Consider the following 20435-nt stretch of genomic DNA (forward strand, 5'->3'; position numbering starts at 1 on the left):
GCATTCTTTCGATGAGCTTCAAGAGGTAGTCACCTGAAATGGTTTTCACTTCACAGGTGTGCCTTATCAGGGTTAATTAGTGGAATTTCTTGCTTTATCAATGGGGTTGGGACCATCAGTTGTGTTGTGCAGAAGTCAGGTTACTACACAGCCGACAGCCCTATTGGACAACTGTTAAAATTCATATTATGGCAAGAACCAATCAGCTAACTAAAGAAAAACGAGTGGCCATCATTACTTTAAGAAGTGAAAGGTCAGTCAGTCCAGAAAATTGCAAAAACTTTAAATGTGTCCCCAAGTGGAGTAGCAAAAACCATCAAGCGCTACAACGAAACTGGCACACATGAGGACCGACCCAGGAAAGGAAGACCAAGAGTCACCTCTGCTTCTGAGGACAAGTTCATCCGAGTCACCAGCCTCAGAAATCGCAAGTTTACAGCAGCTCAGATCAGAGACCAGATAAATGCCACACAGAGTTCTAGCAGCAGACCCATCTCTAGAACAACTGTTAAGAGGAGACTGCGTGAATCAGGCCTTCATGGTCAAATAGCTGCTAGGAAACCACTGCTAAGGAGAGGCAACAAGCAGAAGAGATTTGTTTGGGCCAAGAAACACAAGGAATGGACATTAGACCAGTGGAAATCTGTGCTTTGGTCTGATGAGTCCAAATTTGAGATCTTTGGTTCCAACCGCCGTGTCTTTGTGAGACGCAGAAAAGGTGAACAGATGCAAGGGCGCACATTTCCCTTAGACATTGGGGGGGACACATTTAGCGGGGGGTCAGGGGGTCCTCCCCCTGGAAATTTTGAGTATCTTACATTTAATTTCCTGCATTCTGGTGAATTTTATGCATCAGTTTACTAGGAAAATAGGCCTATATTTCATAAAATGTAAAGGGAAAACAACATTCAGATAAGCTAGCCAAGTAAACACCATGGGGTCTATTTTCCCGGCGCAGCGCAGGGTGGCGCAGTGAGGTGCACCCCGAGCAAACCTATTTTCGACCAGCGCAACCCATGGGGCGCACAGTTTCTATTTTCGCAGACCGAGGCGCCGAGATGGGAGTGGCGGCGCAGCAGGGGGAGGTGTCTACAGATTCAGCTTGGCGCAGTGACAGTTTCGTGCCAAAAGGCTTTGCCGAGGTGCGCCAAAAGCTCGCCATCTGAAACCACGTCTACTTTCGGCGCAAGGCGCAGAGGGGCTGGCGCAGTGGAAGTTTGGCTGACAGGCGGGCAGTGCGCACACGTCACCACAACCTCACAGATTGTCAGGCACAGTAAAAATGCAATAAATAACCACAAAAACCACTATTCAATGCTACTATCTCAATCAGCACATAAATGTATCTCCATATCGACTGTCCCGACACATCTGATGTCAGATCAAAGGAGATTGGCACCGTTTGGCATGCGTAATGGAAACCCAACCTGATCACCTGTCAGTCAAACAGTGTGTCCAGTACGGTGATGTCTTTTTTCCAGTCATGCTGTCTGGCGCTGCTCCTGTTAACTACACAGTTCTTCTTCCATATATATAAATATTCCACACTGGGTTTCCGTTATCCAGTAATCACCGGACTTTGACTGGTAAAATCTGCCAAAGTCCAGTAATTTTTAAATGTCCAGTGAAAATATTCCCTCTAAGCACAATTTGAATTTTATTATTATTTTATTATTTTTAAAACAGTCAATTCCCACGAAATTTTATTTATTTATTTTTCTTAAAAAATTGCCTGCGTGATCCCTGTCTCCAGTGTGCCGGAGAGGGAGAGAGAGAGGCTTTTCTCTGCAGAAACGGATCAAAACAGCGCAGCGAAGTCGCCTAGAGAACAAGGTCACAAGACTGATGCGCATTGCAAGTTGTGGAGAGACACTTGAGACTTTTGATTTTAATTCAGCTGCTGAATTAAGCTTTTATTGCATCTATTGGATTTCAAGTTGGCAGCATGCCGCGTTATTAAAATGGTATGAGCCAGTTTTTTTTTGTTTTTGTTGTTTTTTTTTTTTTGTTATTTTGTTGTATTTTTTTTTTTTTTTTTTGGCAAATTGTAGTTGCAATTGCTTGCAATTGTATGCAATGTTCATGTTAAAAAAGCACGGGCTTGTGCAATATTTATTTATTTTAGACGTTACTCACATGAGTCAATTGACGGCACTTATTTTATTTGATATAGCCTATACTTTTCAATAAAAAATATTACGCTATAAATTGACATGCCTCGATATCATTCTTATATAATATATAATATATATAATTTTAAGCTAAATCAATTCAGATAATATTTGACTGGAATTTCAAACATTTGTCTGGTAAATTGAAAACCTGCCAGTCACGTTGTCCAGTGCCAATTTTTTTCCAGGGGGAACCCCTTATTTCACACAAATCGAAAATGTAAATTGCATCACGTCCTTGCCAGACACTGGACGTTTAGAACAGCAAATGTAAAAGCTTTACTGGATTTTGATTACTCTCTAGTGTGCTGTTGCATCAGTAAGTGATGGAGTAGAAAGTTGCAAATCAAACATGTATTTATATGAATATGGCGAGGATTATCCTTTGAGGTAAAAATATTCATTAAAAACGGGGGCTTCACAGTTAAATTTGCTCGTAAAAATCAATAACTTTAACAGGTAGTTCCAGCAACATTCCAGCAGCCAAGACTGGCCTCACTGTCCTGATAATTTACGTTCTGGGGTCCGTTTCACGAAGCAGGTTCAACAAACTCCTTTACCCCGAACTCTGAGTTGATCTACTCTGAGAGAGGAAACTCTGAGTTTTCGGTTCCAGAACAGCTGATTTGAGTCAGTTTGATCAACTCGGAGTAGTTTCACCCGGAGGTAAGCGCGTAACCCACAGCTGGAAAAAGACAGCGTCAATGGAGCCTCGATTTGGTGATTCACCATGGCAACGGGGAAGCGTCAGGCTGCGTTTTTCACCCCAGTTGAATTGGAAATCTTAATGCGTTCATACAGCGAGTTTGTACGGAGCCCCTAAAGTCCCAAAAGTTTTTTGTTTTTTTTTTATCTTGTGCGCACAAGTTATTATCTTGTGGGAACAAGTTATTTATCTTTTGCGCACTATGAACTATACTCATGCGTCTCTAACGACTTCGGATGCAAACAGCAACCATATAATGGAGAAAACTAAGCTAATCAAGTTTTATTTTTATCTTGGAATGCTGTTTGCTGTTTGAATGGAAGTCGTTGGTTCATAGTGCGCACAAGATAAATAACTTGTGCGCACAAGATAAAAAAACAAAACAAAAAACAAAACAAAACTTTTGCGACTTTAGGGGCTCCGTAAGTTTGAACATGTTTTTTTTTTTTTTTTTTTTTTTTTTTTTTCTCAAAGGTGAGGGAGACGGCAAGGGAGAGCATTGCTGCTCGGGTCAGTGCGTAAGTTTAAATGGAGTCCGTTGCAATCACAATAATATTACAGGGGGAAACTGCTTGAATTGTAGCCAATTTATTTATTTCATTTAGGTGCAATCCCGCGGGGGAGAAGCGCACTTGGCAGCAGCTTAAGATGAAATATAAAAACACTGTTCAAACAGGTAAAACATCTATGCGCGGTCTTATAACCATCTCCCGACGAATATTTAATTCTGTGCGCAGTAACACTGCACCTTCATCATGCCTGACTAATTTATCAAACATAACTTCATTTTTCAAAAAACGTGATCCAATTGAGGCTGCCGACAAATGGAAACGTGTTCAGAAAAAATATATTAATACACTGTGAAAAAAGCAGCTACTCTATCGCTGAGGATCGATCAAAGACGAAAGCCGGCCTACCGTCTACAGCCATTGACATAAGGCATGCAGCGCAAGAGGGGGTGCCAAAGTAAAAATGGTATGGTCCAAGCATAGGGGTGTAAGGTTTTTTGGAAAACAATTATGAACGATTTTACAAGTGTTTTGTCACTCTGTATTGGGGGGCAAATTTATCTTTTATAAATATTGGGGGGGACTTGTCCCCCCTGACCTCCCCTAAATTTACGCCCTTGAACAGATGGATTCCACATGCCTGGTTCTCACTGTGAAGCATGGAGGAGGAGGTGTGATGGTGTGGGGGTGTTTTGCTGGTGACACTGTTGGGGATTTATTCAAAATTGAAGGCACACTGAACCAGCATGGCTACCACAGCATCCTGCAGCGACATGCCATCCCATCCGGTTTGCGTTTAGTTGGACGATCATTTATTTTTCAACAGGACAATGACCCCAAACACACCTCCAGGCTGTGTAAGGGCTATTTGACCAAGAAGGAGAGTGATGGAGTGCTGCGGCAGATGACCTGGCCTCCACAGTCACCGGACCTGAACCCAATCGAGATGGTTTGGGGTGAGCTGGACCGCAGAGTGAAGGCAAAGGGGCCAACAAGTGCTAAACACCTCTGGGAACTCCTTCAAGACTGTTGGAAAACCATTTCAGGTGACTACCTCTTGAAGCTCATCGAGAGAATGCCAAGAGTGTGCAAAGCAGTAATCAGAGCAAAGGGTGGCTATTTTGAAGAAACTAGAATATAAAACATGTTTTCAGTTATTTCACCTTTTTTTGTTAAGTACATAACTCCACATGTGTTCATTCATAGTTTTGATGCCTTCAGTTAGAATCTACAATGTAAATAGTCATGAAAATAAAGAAAACGCATTGAATGAGAAGGTGTGTCCAAACTTTTGGCCTGTACTGTACATACACATATATATATATATATGTGTATGTACAGTGTGTGTGTATATATATATATATATATATATATATATATACACACACACACATATATATATATATATATGTGTGTGTGTGTGTGTGTGTGTGTGTGTGTGTGTGTGTATATATATATATATATACATATATATATATATATATATTCATATTTCATATTTATATATATTTTTTTGTTTTTGACTCAGACGTGTTCATGCAAATTTATGTTACATATTCAAAAATAATGATTAAAAATTCAAAAGTCTAATACTCAGTTTACAGGCTAATATTTCTTAAAGCTTGAAACACTGAAAACTCGAATTCATAGACAGTGTGTCCAGCTTTGAAGTATTATTGCAAAATACTACACACAGATTGAGGAAATGAACCCGGGCATCTAATACCCACCCATAAACCACACTAGCCTTGTCCATATAAAGACAAACAACTGCACAGAGATTCCACATCACCAGCTGATGTGTCCTCGACTGTCTGTCTATCTTTGATGCTCAGTCTGTGGACAGGTAAGTTATGAATGTGATATTATGATTCTACCAATTTAAGGAAGATAATGACTTAGAGGTGCATGCTGAAGATGGGCACTGGATTGTACTTTTGTACTCTGAACCATAGAAACAACAACTTTCAGCAAAAATGCATGAGCATGAACATAAAGCACAACATTAATGCAATTCATTTAACACATTATTGATTTCATTGATACATGAGTCCACTGTGTAATGTGTTTGGTTTCTGCCTTCAGGATGAAGTGGGCTGTGAGCTTCCCTTTGCTGGTGCTGGTCATCCTCATGACCAGCACCAGCAATGTTGGGGCACAAGGTAAATCTCAAACAAACATTCATTTTCAGTTACTGTTTCAGTTACATTCAAATTCAGTTGCTGTTCTCTTCAACATGGATGTTTCAGTGGGCAAGACAGAGGGTTTCAGCTGCTTTTAGAGTATCTAGAGTTGACTGAGAATGGTGCTATAAACAACCAAGAACCAGATGCAGATGCACCTGCAGATGCATTTTTCAGCACTGCAGGCAAAAAGGGGGTCCTATTTTGTATGAGCTAGATGTACCTAATAAAGTGGTGGCCAACTGTAAATTTCAGTTTTTGAACATTTATGACTACCTACATGTTGTTACACACATTTACTGCACTATATTCAGCCATGCAGGTGCACTGGAAAAACAAAAGATTGCATTAAACCATATATTTGCAAATTTTGTTAGCTTAGTGTATTTGGCAACACTTCATGATTAGTCATTTGCCATCATTTACAAGGTATTACCTAAAAAGAAATTTAATTTTGCAACAGAAGAAGATCCTCAGTAGATTGATATACTGATCCTTTGCCATTTAATGTCTTTTGGAATCATTACAGACAGTGTTAATTACTGGAAAACCATTAAGAAATAATTTACACATTACTACATTACCGATATTCCACATGATTACCTATTATATTACACATTCATTCACAAATTACTTAGACACATTTTTAACATGATTTGTAAAAAAACATTAATTAATGTTAAATAATGTGTGGTAAAACATTTCTGTTTTAACAATTCATTATAAGCATTAACCATGTATGATATGCTCTCTAATAAACCACTGATATTAATAATTCATAGTGATGATTTAATATGATTACTAACGAAAAGTTAATTAATCTAGCCCTAAGAAGTCATGTCATTATTTGGATCTCAGCTGTTGGCACTTGTTGGCCTTACTAGGCAAAAAAAAAAAAAAAAAAAACATTCCAATTCTTTGTGCATTTTGGTTTAAGACAAAAAGGTCTAGCACTACCCATAAGGTCACTAAACTTAAAACATGGGGAGCATGAAATGTGCTCACCAAATTGTATATGTTATCAGCTTTTATTTATTTGCATTTCCAGTGTCGCAGTGTTACATTTTTTCCTGTCAACAGCAAGCTGTGTTTGCTATACAAGACATGCTGAGCTTGACTAATCATTTCAAAGATGCATTCAAAGATAACAAAATGGCCCAGAAATGTAATACTACTTTGCTGTGATATCATGTGTTCATACAGTTTTTATCTCTTGTCAGATTTGTTAAGAGGCTTTTGTGAAAGATGTCTCCACTTTTCTCGTGACAGGTAAAGACTTCTGACAAGTAATTACTATTACTATCATGAAACAAAAAAAGATTTAAAGATGTGAAGTAATGTAAAATAATAATAATAATAATAATAATAATAATAATAATAATAATTGGAAGCCAATAAAGTATTAAACAAACTGGGAAAAATTCATTTAAAAAATGAAAAAAAATCAAGGTTATCCAAATTTTGCCAGAAAGGATGTAGATTTTGGGTAAAGGGGACGTTCCCACAGAGAAGCACAACTTGGAAGAACGGCCCTAAACTCCAAGTTATAATTTGAGTGCAACAACACACCTGCTTGTACTTGACCACCCCTCACTCTAACCAGCCAAGTCTTGATATCCTCCTACTTTTCATTGTAACTCCCATCTCACCCTCACCAGCTGACCCTCACAGACCCCACTGGTGTCTTTCACAGAGTTTCTCTGTGTGAATGGCCACTAAGTTGCATGAACTGACTTTGAGAGTAATAACACCACCACCACCACCAACAACAACAACAATAGTTGCTGTTTTAATGTGCTGTTGTTTCACCATATTTAAATGGGGATCGATTCTCAGCATGTGTATAAAACTTGTCATCATGCTAAGTAATTTCTGAATTGTGCCTTTTCCCTCAGAGCAATATGCAACATCTGTCGTAATCTTGGCCATTTCGGTGGTGGCCGCCAGCAGAACCAATCAGGAGGCACCATGTATGTTATGTTTTGGATTTTGTTTTTTTATATGAATTCATCAGCTGTCATACAGTATCTTCAAAGTATATATAAATTGTGTCGTGCCATATTAAAGCTTAATCTGGTTCCCTTCCTCTATCACCAGGTACGGTGGAAACGGTGGACACCAAACCTACAACCAGATCCAGAAGGAAGGCGATGTGTATGTTTCCTTTCAAATGCTGCACCAACCCAGCAGTTGTTCATTATTATTATTATTATTATTATTATTATTATTATTATTATTACAGAGGCTAGTAGTTTCCAAAGTAAAGTTTTGTCATGCAAAAGAAAATCTAAATCTCATTCTGTTACTCCTCCTACAGGTATTCAAATGTTGGACAGCAGCACATTCACCATGGTGGCGTTCAGTTTCATATAACCATTGGCAAATGATTAAACCTTCAAGTTCAGGCTTCAAATGCAACATGAGACCAACTACTGCACTAGTAGTTGCATGTTTGCACCAGTCAAGGTTACGAGATGTTTTTCACAGCTATAACTGCTTTTGAAATGTCAGTCACCATTTTTCACTGTGCCTCAATTAATAAGTGTGCAATCTAAAGGTCAGAGCAACTCTCCTTTGTGTTGTTAAAGCAAATAATTTACTTTTATGTGATTTCAAGATTGGAGTAAGATAATTAAGACCATAATTATTAATTTTATCTGGAGAAAATTCTGTTTTGGGACAGGGGGTGGGGTCAATTTTTTTTTTTTTCTCTTCGTTCTTTTGGGACTTTATGTATCTGTCGCTCACCATCTAGGAATGCAGGAGGTTTGTGTTTTCAGCTTTGGTTAATCTAAAACAAAACCAAAAAAAAAAAAAAAAAAAATGTACTGTTGAGTCTGTCTCAGGTCATCTGGGATCAGTCTGCTAAAAAATGTCCGCTAGACATAGTTAGATCAAGCTTCCACTGGAGCAGAAATTCAGACCGACTCTAATTACTTTTGAATCCTGGATAATAAAATTTCTGTTATGAATTTCCTCTCATGAAAATGTGCTCTATTTATCTTTTATGCTATTTTATTTTCATTTTATCCTTTTATGCTTCTTTTTGATCTTCTTTTAAATGCATGTTAGGTCAAAAGTAGTGCATCACATTTCCTTAGTAGCTCAGGGCCTCACCTCAACTCTTCTGTAATATTCAACCCAGGCGAGGCATATGCAGATTGAAAAGTAGAAAGTATTATATTATTGATCTATTTGGGATGTCACATAGTGCGCAATTTTCTTCGTAGTCCTCCAACTATTTAATTATTGGGTCAGAGAGATCCACTGTTTTCCCATTCCATTCCAGTATCTCATGACCTACAGTGTCGAGGACAGTACCTAAATTAAGGGATACATTTAAGGAAGGTCTATTTGAATTCATGCAAAATCAAGTATTATACTTACAATCTTCCCAAGTGCTGTCTCCATACTTTGGTATGGTAAAACTGAATTGATACCTTTCAAAAAATCATCTGAAACAAAATAATAATTTAACTGTTAACTACATTTTTACAGGGCAAGTTTGATGTGGGCCTGTTCCATAGTTGTGGCCTGACAACAGCAGTTTTCAGAGCACTGATAAGACACTGTTGTGGCTGAATCCAATTTGACATTGTGAAATATTGGTTTGCACAAGTGCATGTAGCAGTGACCCAGGTGGAATAGTATCTTGAAGTTACAACCACAAAGTTGAAATGGGGAAACAATCTAAACACAAAACATTAAGCATTGTTGCTGTATTTGTTTTGTATATCGGTGTATAAACCAAGCCCTCAATGATTATTAAAGGAATTCTAAATTATTGAATTATTTTATTTTATTTTATTTTATTTTGTAATGAGGTTATATTTCTGTTAAACCCACATTCCCTCATCCTGCCTGATCCTTCTTCCAGTTCATTCCCTAAATTCCCAGAAGTAATTTTCAGATTCAGATTCATTCAGTTTTATGTATTTACTCTACACCACATGTCATGTTATGCAGCACAAGCATTAGACAAAACAATGGCACAATGGTAAATGGCAGCAATAAATTATGAATTAAACTGTTGCACTCAAACTTGGGTTAAACATGTAGATGGAAAAAGCACTAACACTGTGAGAGTAAAAGTTACAATGAAGAAAAAATGTGGGTCTTGTCCCGCCTCCATTTTGGACTATTAAGGCTAATGCCAGTGGACAAATGTCTATATCTGCTTATTCCACAGTGGATTTCTCCCTGCATGAATATTGAATGTTGATGCAAAATGGTGTGTGTAGGAAGAAGCCATTTCTTTCTTATTTCATTTCTTTGATCCCGAAGGGCAGACACCAAACACTTTAATGATTAGACTTGTTTTGTATTGTTTTGGATTGTTTAAAACACTTCTGCTGTTAGACTTAATTGATCAGTTCTGAGTCTAAAATCACACCAAAATGAAACATGTCTATCCTAAAGTGGTGCACAAAGGCAGCCAAGCCAAGGACTTCCAGAGTGGCCTCTGGAGTTGTTACATCACTTGAGAGCCCACGATGGTGCTGACAGCTGATTTCTATTTCTGATAAACCACTCTACCATAGGTATTCTTATGTTCTGTGCAAGTGAAGCAATGGACTGATTCAAAGCATGGGGCCGTCATATATTTTCCTCCTAGACACATGAAGGACTTCAGACCTTTTAGCATTCACCACACTTACTGCTTGTGATGGGCAAAAGTCCTTTTCAGGGTTGACTACACAGTGGCTTATCTGAATTATCAGACAGTCAGTCATAAGAAAGCTTATGTTTAAATTACCTTGTACCGTGGACAAGTATAAAAAATTTCTAAGCTATTATAATGATGAAAAAATATTATTACAATTTAAATAATAATATTTAATAATAATAATAAGAAGAATAATTTTATGTGTGGTGCAAGCCACTTCATTTTGAAAAAGAAATGAAACAAGAAATCTAAAAATGCATTGTGCCTATACCCTTGCACTAGTTTAATGTTCAAATGTAACAGCATAATGAAGCTTTAACTTGGCATATTAAATACACAACCTTCCACAACCTTGATGAAATGAATGGGATCAGTCAACAAAACAAAGATAAACTGACTGGACAGTGTGATCAAATGAGGAATATACTGTAGATATAGGCCTTACTGGGTTGTATGAAATTCACTGACATGAAACACAACTAGTGCAGTACAGAATATAATCGGCATACTTTGGTAAACAAAGTAAAACAAAAAGGAGCATGTAAAATAAATAAATAATTCAGTATGCCTAGTTTATATGCCTATATATTGAAATGCCTACTTTGGTTTAATTATAAGGTATCAGCCATCATTGAGAAGTCATGCGTCCGGACCTCTGTGTGAGGGAACATGGAGTTTCACAATGTGTGAAAACTGGCAACATCACAAACCTTGCAAGTCATCTCTGCAATCGTTCCCCTGCTAACTTTACCAATGAAAAAATAGTATGTTTCAGCATTAGCACAGCAGCTTTTTTATTTTCTTCTGTTGAATGCAATGCAACATTATAATCTAAGTTTAATAATCAGATTGCTAATGAATTACCTTGGCTCACTGGACCTTGAATCACTGGTATTAACATAATATGATAATATGTTAGATGAATTGCTAACCAGAGAGGTATAACACAAATTCGGCCTAGATTTTGTAAAAAGAGGAATAATGAGATGACTGCTTCCTTGGTCCAGTGAACAATACTGAAAATGAATGTTGAGTGATATCACTGTTTAGGGATCACTATAGATACTGCAATATTATAGGTACCGTAATAATCATTTAGTGAAAATTCAATATCGTGATAGCCCGATAAATGTCTGGCTCATTGACTCCTACAGCTGACTTATTCACTATTTTACATTAACTTTAAAATTAACTTGTAATAGTCATAATAGTAGCAATAATTGTAATAGTAGTAATTGTAGAGGAGGAAGTAGTCTCATTTTTGGTTAGAGTAAAACAAGGATACTTTGCATGCCTCTGTGAAAACATATTGTGGTTTATTTTAGCAAGCAGTCCAGTTTCTTAGTATCACTATGTACAGAACAAAATGTGCAGAAAATCCAAATATTCTCACACCCCATGAAAGTAAAAACTGTCCCATAGTGAAAACACTGCCCTCTTTAATTACTGAGTGAACTCGTTGTGTTGTTATCCCATACCAAAGGGCTCTAATGAAGTAAGTGCATGGTCTGAGGAGCATGGCGCAAGTGCATTTAGAGCGTGTCCAGTTCCACTTTTGCTATTTTAACAACAGGGGCATTGCACCAAAGTTCAAAAGGGTTGCACTTAGTCTCTTAATTAGTCCTGGCTGTGTTTTGGGTGTACCATGCAACAAAACAATCAGAGTGCCATCTCCCATTCCCTTTAAAAGCCAGGTGCACAAGCTTGGTGCACCAGGTGTACGGGCGCATCTGCCAGGTAAGAATGAACACTTCCCTGCTTGTGCACAAAGTGAAAGTGCACAGGATTCCACCAAAACTCCCTGAGGTGAAGCAGGCGTCCCTGTGTGTGTAACAAGCAGAGTGTACGCATGTTGTGCACTCGCTTATGTATGTGCACATTACTGTCTTGATAATGTGCCCTTAAAATAACAGTGAAAAGCGCCACTGACTTCAGATCTGTTTTTTGTTAGTCAGTCACTTTCAGCTGCCTCAAGATAGCTATGCACCAGCAATGCACCTGACCACAGCTCATTTTAAGATGAACACACACATGGGCGTACAGATGGGCACAAGTGCATTTGCTCTTGGGCACTGTATGGGAAGATGACAACGGCGTCATTTGGAAAATATCAAAATCACTCGGGTCATGCTTAGCACCGCTTTGTTCTGGGTGTAAGACGGGCCTTATAGTGCTTATAGGACACGCTAAATTTGTTTTCACGCATACATGCATTAATTAAATTCTGGAGCATCCAGGTCTAGAAATAATTACATGTCCCAAGTTTTTTAATCCCTACAATGCCTGGTCAGTCATTCACATTTACTGGACACTGTTAGATACAAATCCCTGGCCATTCAAGCAATTCAATGCTCTCCCTCCCATAAAGTAAACTTGCTGTGTTGTTGAGGCATATGGGTAGCAGAAGCAGCAGCAGTAGAGCAGTGGTGGTGGTGGGAATGTCGTAGTGTTAGTGTTGACCTGTTTAACCTTTAAAACCAGCTGGATTTCTATAGTTTCCAGTGTACATAATTTTTCTTTTTTCTTCATTTTTGTTTTGATTTCAATATGTCAATGCATTCCAAGGCTTTCCAAATAGTGGCATTAAATGTGGTTACAACACACTGCGATGAACACATTCAGTCTTTTCACAACCGTGTTATCTCAAATGGCTCAGCGATATGGATTTCTCAACAAACAAACAAACAAACATCACCTATCATCAGCAAAATTACATATAGTCACAATGACAGTTGCAGAATAGAGAAGGGGAATAGAGAACTCTCACTGTCCTGAATATGTATGATTGAGAGCTTGGAGAGATTTGCTGATATACTAACACACAAATAAAGCTATTCTTACTTTAGCTACTTTTAATGTGTGTTGCAGCTACTTGTGTTCTTCTGTCAGCATTAACTCTATTCTCTGTTTACTTCAGTCAAGCTTTGTAACAAAGTGCAAAACTGCAGACTCCCTGAAACTCCAGCTGTTCCAATACTGTTTTGTTTGTTTGCTTGTTTGTTTGTTTGTTTGTTTGTTTGTTTGTTTTTGTATTGTAGGTTATATTATATTATATTATTCTATATTATGTTTTCTGTAATTCAGCTGCTTTTGGCAGCACAGTGCAACCCTGGCTGAGCAATATCATTCAATTGCTGTCAGTTTATTAACACAATAAGTTCTGTGGGTCCATACTGTTCAATTTATCATTTTGGATGAATTTATAAACACTGAATTACCCTGAAACTGTTGCAGAGCCAGCTATTACACAACAGAGTTTTTTTTTTAATGTTGTATAAAACTCAGTATCCTTGTATAAAGATCAAACTTTAATATACATACACACATACATTATCATCATATACTAATGAAAGTGAAGCGTTATGATAGTGATCATTAATAAATAATTAAGCATTATTCCAATACTTTTAACTGAATGGTCAAATATCAAGTACCTGATGATTAGTTCATGCCAATAATTAACTACAAATAGTATAATATAATACAATGCCATTCTATAACCATATAAGAGTTGCATTTCAACTGTGACAATCAAATATATAATATGCTACTACTAATAATAATAATTACAATAATGATGAAAACAATAAAAATGACTTGTTACTAGAACTAACATCTGTTGTTCAGAAGATTCAAGACACCCAACATAAAGTCTAGCATGTCAAGTTGCCAAGTGAATTTCTAAGTGTACTTGACTGTCATGTTGTTGTTGTTGTTTTATGTATTTATTATTATTTTGCTCAGGGAGACCACAACTGTGGTCACCAGTGCTTACATCCAGTCCCTCTGAATTGTCTCTCTTTTCCTTCTAAATTATAATATTCATATTGTTTCTCAGATATAATGCTATTAGATTATACTCTTGAACAGGCTGTTAACCAATTTAAATTTGGATATTTTTGTCTCATGCACTGTGCATGAAATGCTTTCACAACATAGTAATGAGGATGGTAACCATTTCACAACCCTTTAATCTAAAATGGCTCCTGAATATCATTAAAAAAAAAAAAAAAAAAAAAAAAAATCACACAGTCACAGTGATGTTTGCAAGGTGAGAACAGAGAACTCATATGGTCTACATTTAACAACACCTTTAAGCCACACAGTTGTTAAATTGCGACAAGTTAAAATCTTGGAACACAGGACTGGTGGTTTTCTGACATTTATTGTTGTGGTACCCTGAATTAAAGTCCTTACTATTAATTGTCTGCAACACTAGTGGTATACTCTTAGAATTTAAAGGAATTGTTCACTCAGACCAAACACTGTTGCCATATCTACTCACATTTACAACAGTGGTGAAGTTTGCATGTCATTGTAACACACAGCACTTTAACGTCAAAAAAAAAAAAAAAAAAAAAAAAAAAAACACAGGAGGGCCAACTCCTCAGGCCAGGACTCTGCAGTCTACCTACACCTGAAGGACAAAGGGCACACTTTTGAGGACCACAACGTACATATTCTGGACAGGGAGGACAGGTGGTTTGAAAGAGGGCTGTCTCCGTCAAAGTAGAGAAACCAGCACTTAACAGAGGAGGCCTCAGACACCACCTATCCCCCATTTACAATACTGTCCTTTCATCCCTTCCCAGGAGATTGAAACACCAATCACACCTGACCTTGTGACAACAGTCGATCACACTTGACACCAGGCAACTCCAACGACTCTCAATGATGATGGTTAACACCCAGGAGCACCTACATATTAGTGGTATCAATGACTCTGATAACAACCCCACAGAGGTTAAATACCTGTGATTCCCTGCCAGTCAGTCAGAACTGAAGGAGAAGCAAAACATCTTCAAAAACCCACTATCAAGTCCAGTTTACCTTGATTTTAACTTCACTTGCATATCATGACCTGGATAACCTGGATGACCTGGACAAACATTTTCTTGCTGAACACCCATTGAAAGGACATTGTCTTTTGTCTTGAATATTTCTGTAACTCAACAAGTTTTGATCACTTGTCTGGCCAATGTGATTAGAGTCGTCTGTGCGTCCACACCTTTAAAGATTAATTAAGATGATGAAAATGGGAATTGCTCCCCATTTTGTCTTAATGATATGAAAGGTGTACTTACATCAAATCATAGAAATACAATATAAAAACTGATGGCCAACACTATGGGTTGTAGGGGCAAAAATATTCAGCATATCCAGATATATCTGTAGTAACCCTCACATCTTTCACTAATTGCTCAGAGCTGAGCCTTAGTCCTTTAGGGTTTATTATGGAGTTCCCTGTGGATGAATCAGTACTCTCCATGTGCAAAAACAGAAAAACGCAAGGACTCAAGACATTTGGGGAATTATGGTGTTTCTTAGTATAGCAACATAACAGAAGCTCGAGTGGCTGTCCACATCTCAACATAACATGCAGTGTTACAGATACCTTTATGGTAATGTTTCTAAACCACGTATTTCAGGTAAAGTGCTTTTGTAACTTTGCTTATCATTTTTCATCAAAGTCAAGAAAGAAAGAAGAAGAATCCTTGTTTTAATTCTTTTCTAGTCCCAATTGATTGTAGATTGTAGAATACTAAGGAATTGGTCAAAAACTTTGATTTTTCAATTAATTTGTTCAATATTGTGGATGAAGACAAAGGAGGTAATAATGGATCTTTGGGGAGGTGGTCACACCCCTCCCCCCTTCACATCGGAGGAGCAGCTGTGGAAGCGGTGTCCTTAAATACTTAGGGGTGCACATCTCTCACGACCTCACCTGGACCAACCACACCGCCTACGCCAGGAAGAAGGCTCACCAATGCCTCTACTTTCTGAGGAAGCTGAAATATGCTGGCCTAAGCACACCTGTCCTGACTGCCTTCTACAGCTGCGCGGTGGAGAGCATCCTTACATCGTGCATCACAGTCTGGTACGGGAACTGCTCCGCTGCAGACAGGAGGGCTCTGCAGAGGGTGGTTAAGGCAGCACAGAAAGTCACAAACTGCTGCCTTCCCACCATCAAGGAAATCTACATCAGCAGGTGCAGGAGCAGAGCTTCCTGCATTATGAGGGACCCCACCCAGCCTGCAAATGGACTGTTTGCCCTCCTCCCCTCTGGCAGGAGGGTGAGATGCCTCAAAGCCAAACAACAAGGCTGAAATCCAGCTTCTTCCCAGAGGCTGTGAGGCTGATGAACTCCCTACCCTCACTACCTGAAATAAGTCACTTTATGACTATGACACTATAAGCTGCACTTTACATACATGCAGGGGCGGACTGGGACAAAAAATTGGCCCGGGCATTTTGGATCAGACCGGCCCACCACATTCGATCACGCACAGCTTTCCGGTGTTTTTGCTCTCTTACATGTGTATACCAACTGTGCAACTCTTTAAAGCCATAATGCCATGCAATTAGTTAGCTGTCATCAGCAGTGTTGGGCATGTTACTTTGAAAAAGTAATTAATTATAGTTACTAGTTACTTCTACTAAAAAGTAACTGAGTTACATCATTGTCAAAGTAATTAATTACCAGGAAAATCAACTATTACATTACTTTTTAAAAAAATGTTCAAATATGTCAAATTACTTGGCTGCCCCAGTCATACTGGCCTATAGTACTATAGTGGAACAATAAAATACAATAGATGAATTGGAACTTTTTTATTCTATTGAACAGGCCACAACTGGCCAACGCCTTTTGGGCATCTACTTCAGATTAGTAAGTGCAGGTACCTATCAGCATGAATGGAAAATGAGCCCAGACTGCATATAGGAAGGTCATGGATATATATCTACCCATAAAGTTAGAACAAGGCATTAAAAAAGGAAAAAAAAAAAAAAAACAAGGCAAACCTGGGTTACAAAACAAATTCACAGAGTACAGAAATGAAAATTACAGAAACCCTAAATGCCACTGTGTGTGTCATCTAGCCAGTGACAGGCAGAATAATAAGAATCACTTCACTGTCATGGTTAACAACAAAGTGAGGTACTAAAGTAAAAATGCACCCTTGTCTGGGGGAATTGAACCCCTGAACTCCAGCATGGAAGACGGAGACACTATCCGCTCTGCCATAGGGATTATATCCTTTATCACATAGTTTGGGCTCACACTTCATGTTGATGAATTACGAAAAACTCCGAAAGCGAAAAAGTCCGATCGGTTTGAAAATTGACAGCCGCTTTTTTTTCCTCGCAGTTTCTCTGCACCACCTTTGCGTTTTCTCTCCATCTCAGTAGATCCCAAGAGATAACGTTCGACTCGCGTTGCACTGCACACCGGCGCACCGAGCCACAGGCTCGTGATATGATTGGGCCAGCCCCGTGTCAGTGAAGAAAAATAACCAATGGGCCGCAGAGCAGCGTGTCTCTAGGGCCGGCCCGGTGGTTAGTAAACAAACTCTTGCAATGACTTTATTTGCCGAAATCATTATGCAGGCGGGACCAAACTATGCAAAAGGAGTTGTTTAGCAATGTGATTGGGCCAGCCCAGTGTCAATCGGGCCGCTGATCTACTGGTTGTATGGGCAGGTCAGCTATTTAAATAATAATTAAAAAAAAAAAAAAAAAGTGTCGGGGGACTGTCGGCCCACATAGCACATCGGCCCACCGGGCAAATGCCCGATGGCCAGTCCACCCATGCATACATGCATGCACTTTATGGCTCTGCTGCTATCTGCTGCCATCTTGTGGACACTAGTTTTGAACCTCTCGTGCACTGACCATACCTTGCCATTTTTAAGTGAATGTATTTTTTTTTATGTCTGTTTTTTTAATTTGTCTGTCTGTCTTTAGATCTGTGTACATTTTTATCTTTACTGTTTACTATTGTGCTGGGACCTGAGTACATATTTTGTTCTGTCATGTGCAACATGACAGGAATGACAATAAATGAATCTTGAACCTTGAACCTTGAACCTTGGACCTTGGACCTTTTTTGTTTGTTTGTTTTTTTCCACACAAATTTCATCTGACAGTAAAATGACAACAATCAGTGAACTGTAACCCACTCTAAATGTTGATCAGATATATTTTATACATCTGCTAATTAAGATTTTGACATGCTAAAAATGTAGCCATTTGAATATCTCCTATGTCATGATGATTATGCAGACTTGAATAAACACAATCTGCAGCTCTGTCAGGCAAGCCGTTGTGATTTGTTCATTGCTGCTCACAGATATTATTTTATGAAGTGATTAAGAGTACAACTTCTGTTCCCTTAATCCAAAATTAATAATAACGTTCATCATCATAGTGAATCTTTCAGTAAAATTATCAAAACATATTCACTATAGTAAAACAAAGGTGAGATGCTTTGAATTTTCATAATGCAGATTTATTCATCAGGGCAGTGTGAAAAATGTGGACTGAAATTAAAAAAATGTCATCTAAAGACAAAAAACATTTTTGTAGCTAGTTTTTGCAAATGAATGATGCAAATGCGACACATCACTGATTCTTGGGAATTTGGATAAAACAGGTTTTAATTTTGAGAAAAAAAAAAGTGCGTTAAATTACAAAATCTGAAGGTATATCATTATAGGCCAAGGTCTTGGCTGTTCAGCAATGCACCGGTGCAACCTCCTCATTTTGCATTTTTTTCATAAAATAGGTTTTTCCTGTTATTAGGCTACTTTGTTTTTGTCAACACCGTCACCGTAATGTTTTTTTTTTTTTTTTTTTTATTTGAAAAACATATTTTTGTATTAAAGAGACTATTACTTTAATAACTCAACAGCACCAAAGAAACATATTGTAAACATATTCATTTAAAACCAATATAACTGCCTCTGACGGTGGTGACGCTAATCTGACGGTGGTGACAGTTGCCTCATTAAAACATACATTTCCAAAATTTATACCACTCAAGTCAATGGCTTCTTGCTTAACAACTTTATTTAACTATTTGGTACAAAAAATAAGAATCCTGAGCACTGTTATAAGCATTTTTCAGACTTCAGTCATCACCGTCAGACAGAAAACCTGACGGTGGTAACGTCTGACGGTGGTGACAAAAACCTGCTCTTTCACATGATAAGCATGAGTTGCTCACATTAGCCAGCTTGTTTTCGCCCTGTTGCTACCTACATCAGACCTCTTCTTAAAAAGTATACATTTATTCCATAATCTAATTTAATATTTCTTATACAGAAGTGACGGTGTTGACAATTTATGGTTGTGACAGTAGCAGTGCCCCAAAATAGATGATTTAAGAGAAAATAGCAAACTTCCAGGAGCCTGAGTGGTCTTGAAGCATGCAGTAGAGCTGAAGGTTTGAAAAGGGCTCCTCAGGAATGTAATTGACCTTGTAGTTTTTTTATTATTTTTTTTTTAAATAAATATGGTGGTGGTGACAAATATCTGGGACACATTTTGAGCAACCACAAAATAATAGTAAATATTGTTCAAAACCCATCGTTTGTAGTTTTTATACATATTATGATGTACTCTTTCATGTGGTAAAGATATTATTCAGTGAAATTATTACTTTTTGTTGTTTTAATCAAGTTGAAATGATTATATCCTATCCGAGGACAACTGGTTTTGTAGGGCATGGGCCAACATATAATCATTAAATTAATACAAATTAAAAATAAACCTATGAAAAAACCTTACAAATGTGCAAAGGACCCCCTGATTATGCCCTTGATTCTTTTTATTCATTAAAATGTTGTGAATTTCCAGCAGAAATAGCATTTTTCTTAGTGGGACATGATTTATCCAAATTCTCAAGAATCAGTGACATATGTTCATTTGTTTCTCAAATTGAAAAGCAAGCATTTCCGTACTTAAGACAGGATTCTGTTCCCTTTTTTTCCATGAAACACAGAATGGCCGCTTTAATTGAATCTCTAAGATTTATCAACCATTCATGGTGCCTCCAGACTGGGCCTGGTTGTAGACCTGGTTTCCATTACTACCTCCATCTTAATGAGATTCAAGTGGCATGAGAAAAGTACATTTTACTTTACAGAGCCCCACTTCCAACTACTGTATGATAAAATACTCTATTATTGTAAGGTAAAAAGTCCACATCTAGAGACAATGATTGTGAATATAATATCTGTTATTTGAGAAAGCCTGATATATTTACTGTGCTGCAACAGGATCAGCCATGTAGACCACCAGCATCAACACAGCCAAGGCCACAAGACACTTCATCCTTCATCCTTCATCTTCAACAGAATCCAACACATCACAGTGGATTCCAACAATATTCTCTCATATAAGTGATTTTGAAATATG

The sequence above is a fragment of the Myripristis murdjan genome, chromosome 24, assembly GCF_902150065.1.
Source record: "Myripristis murdjan chromosome 24, fMyrMur1.1, whole genome shotgun sequence".
NCBI classification, from domain to species: Eukaryota; Metazoa; Chordata; class Actinopteri; order Holocentriformes; family Holocentridae; genus Myripristis; species Myripristis murdjan.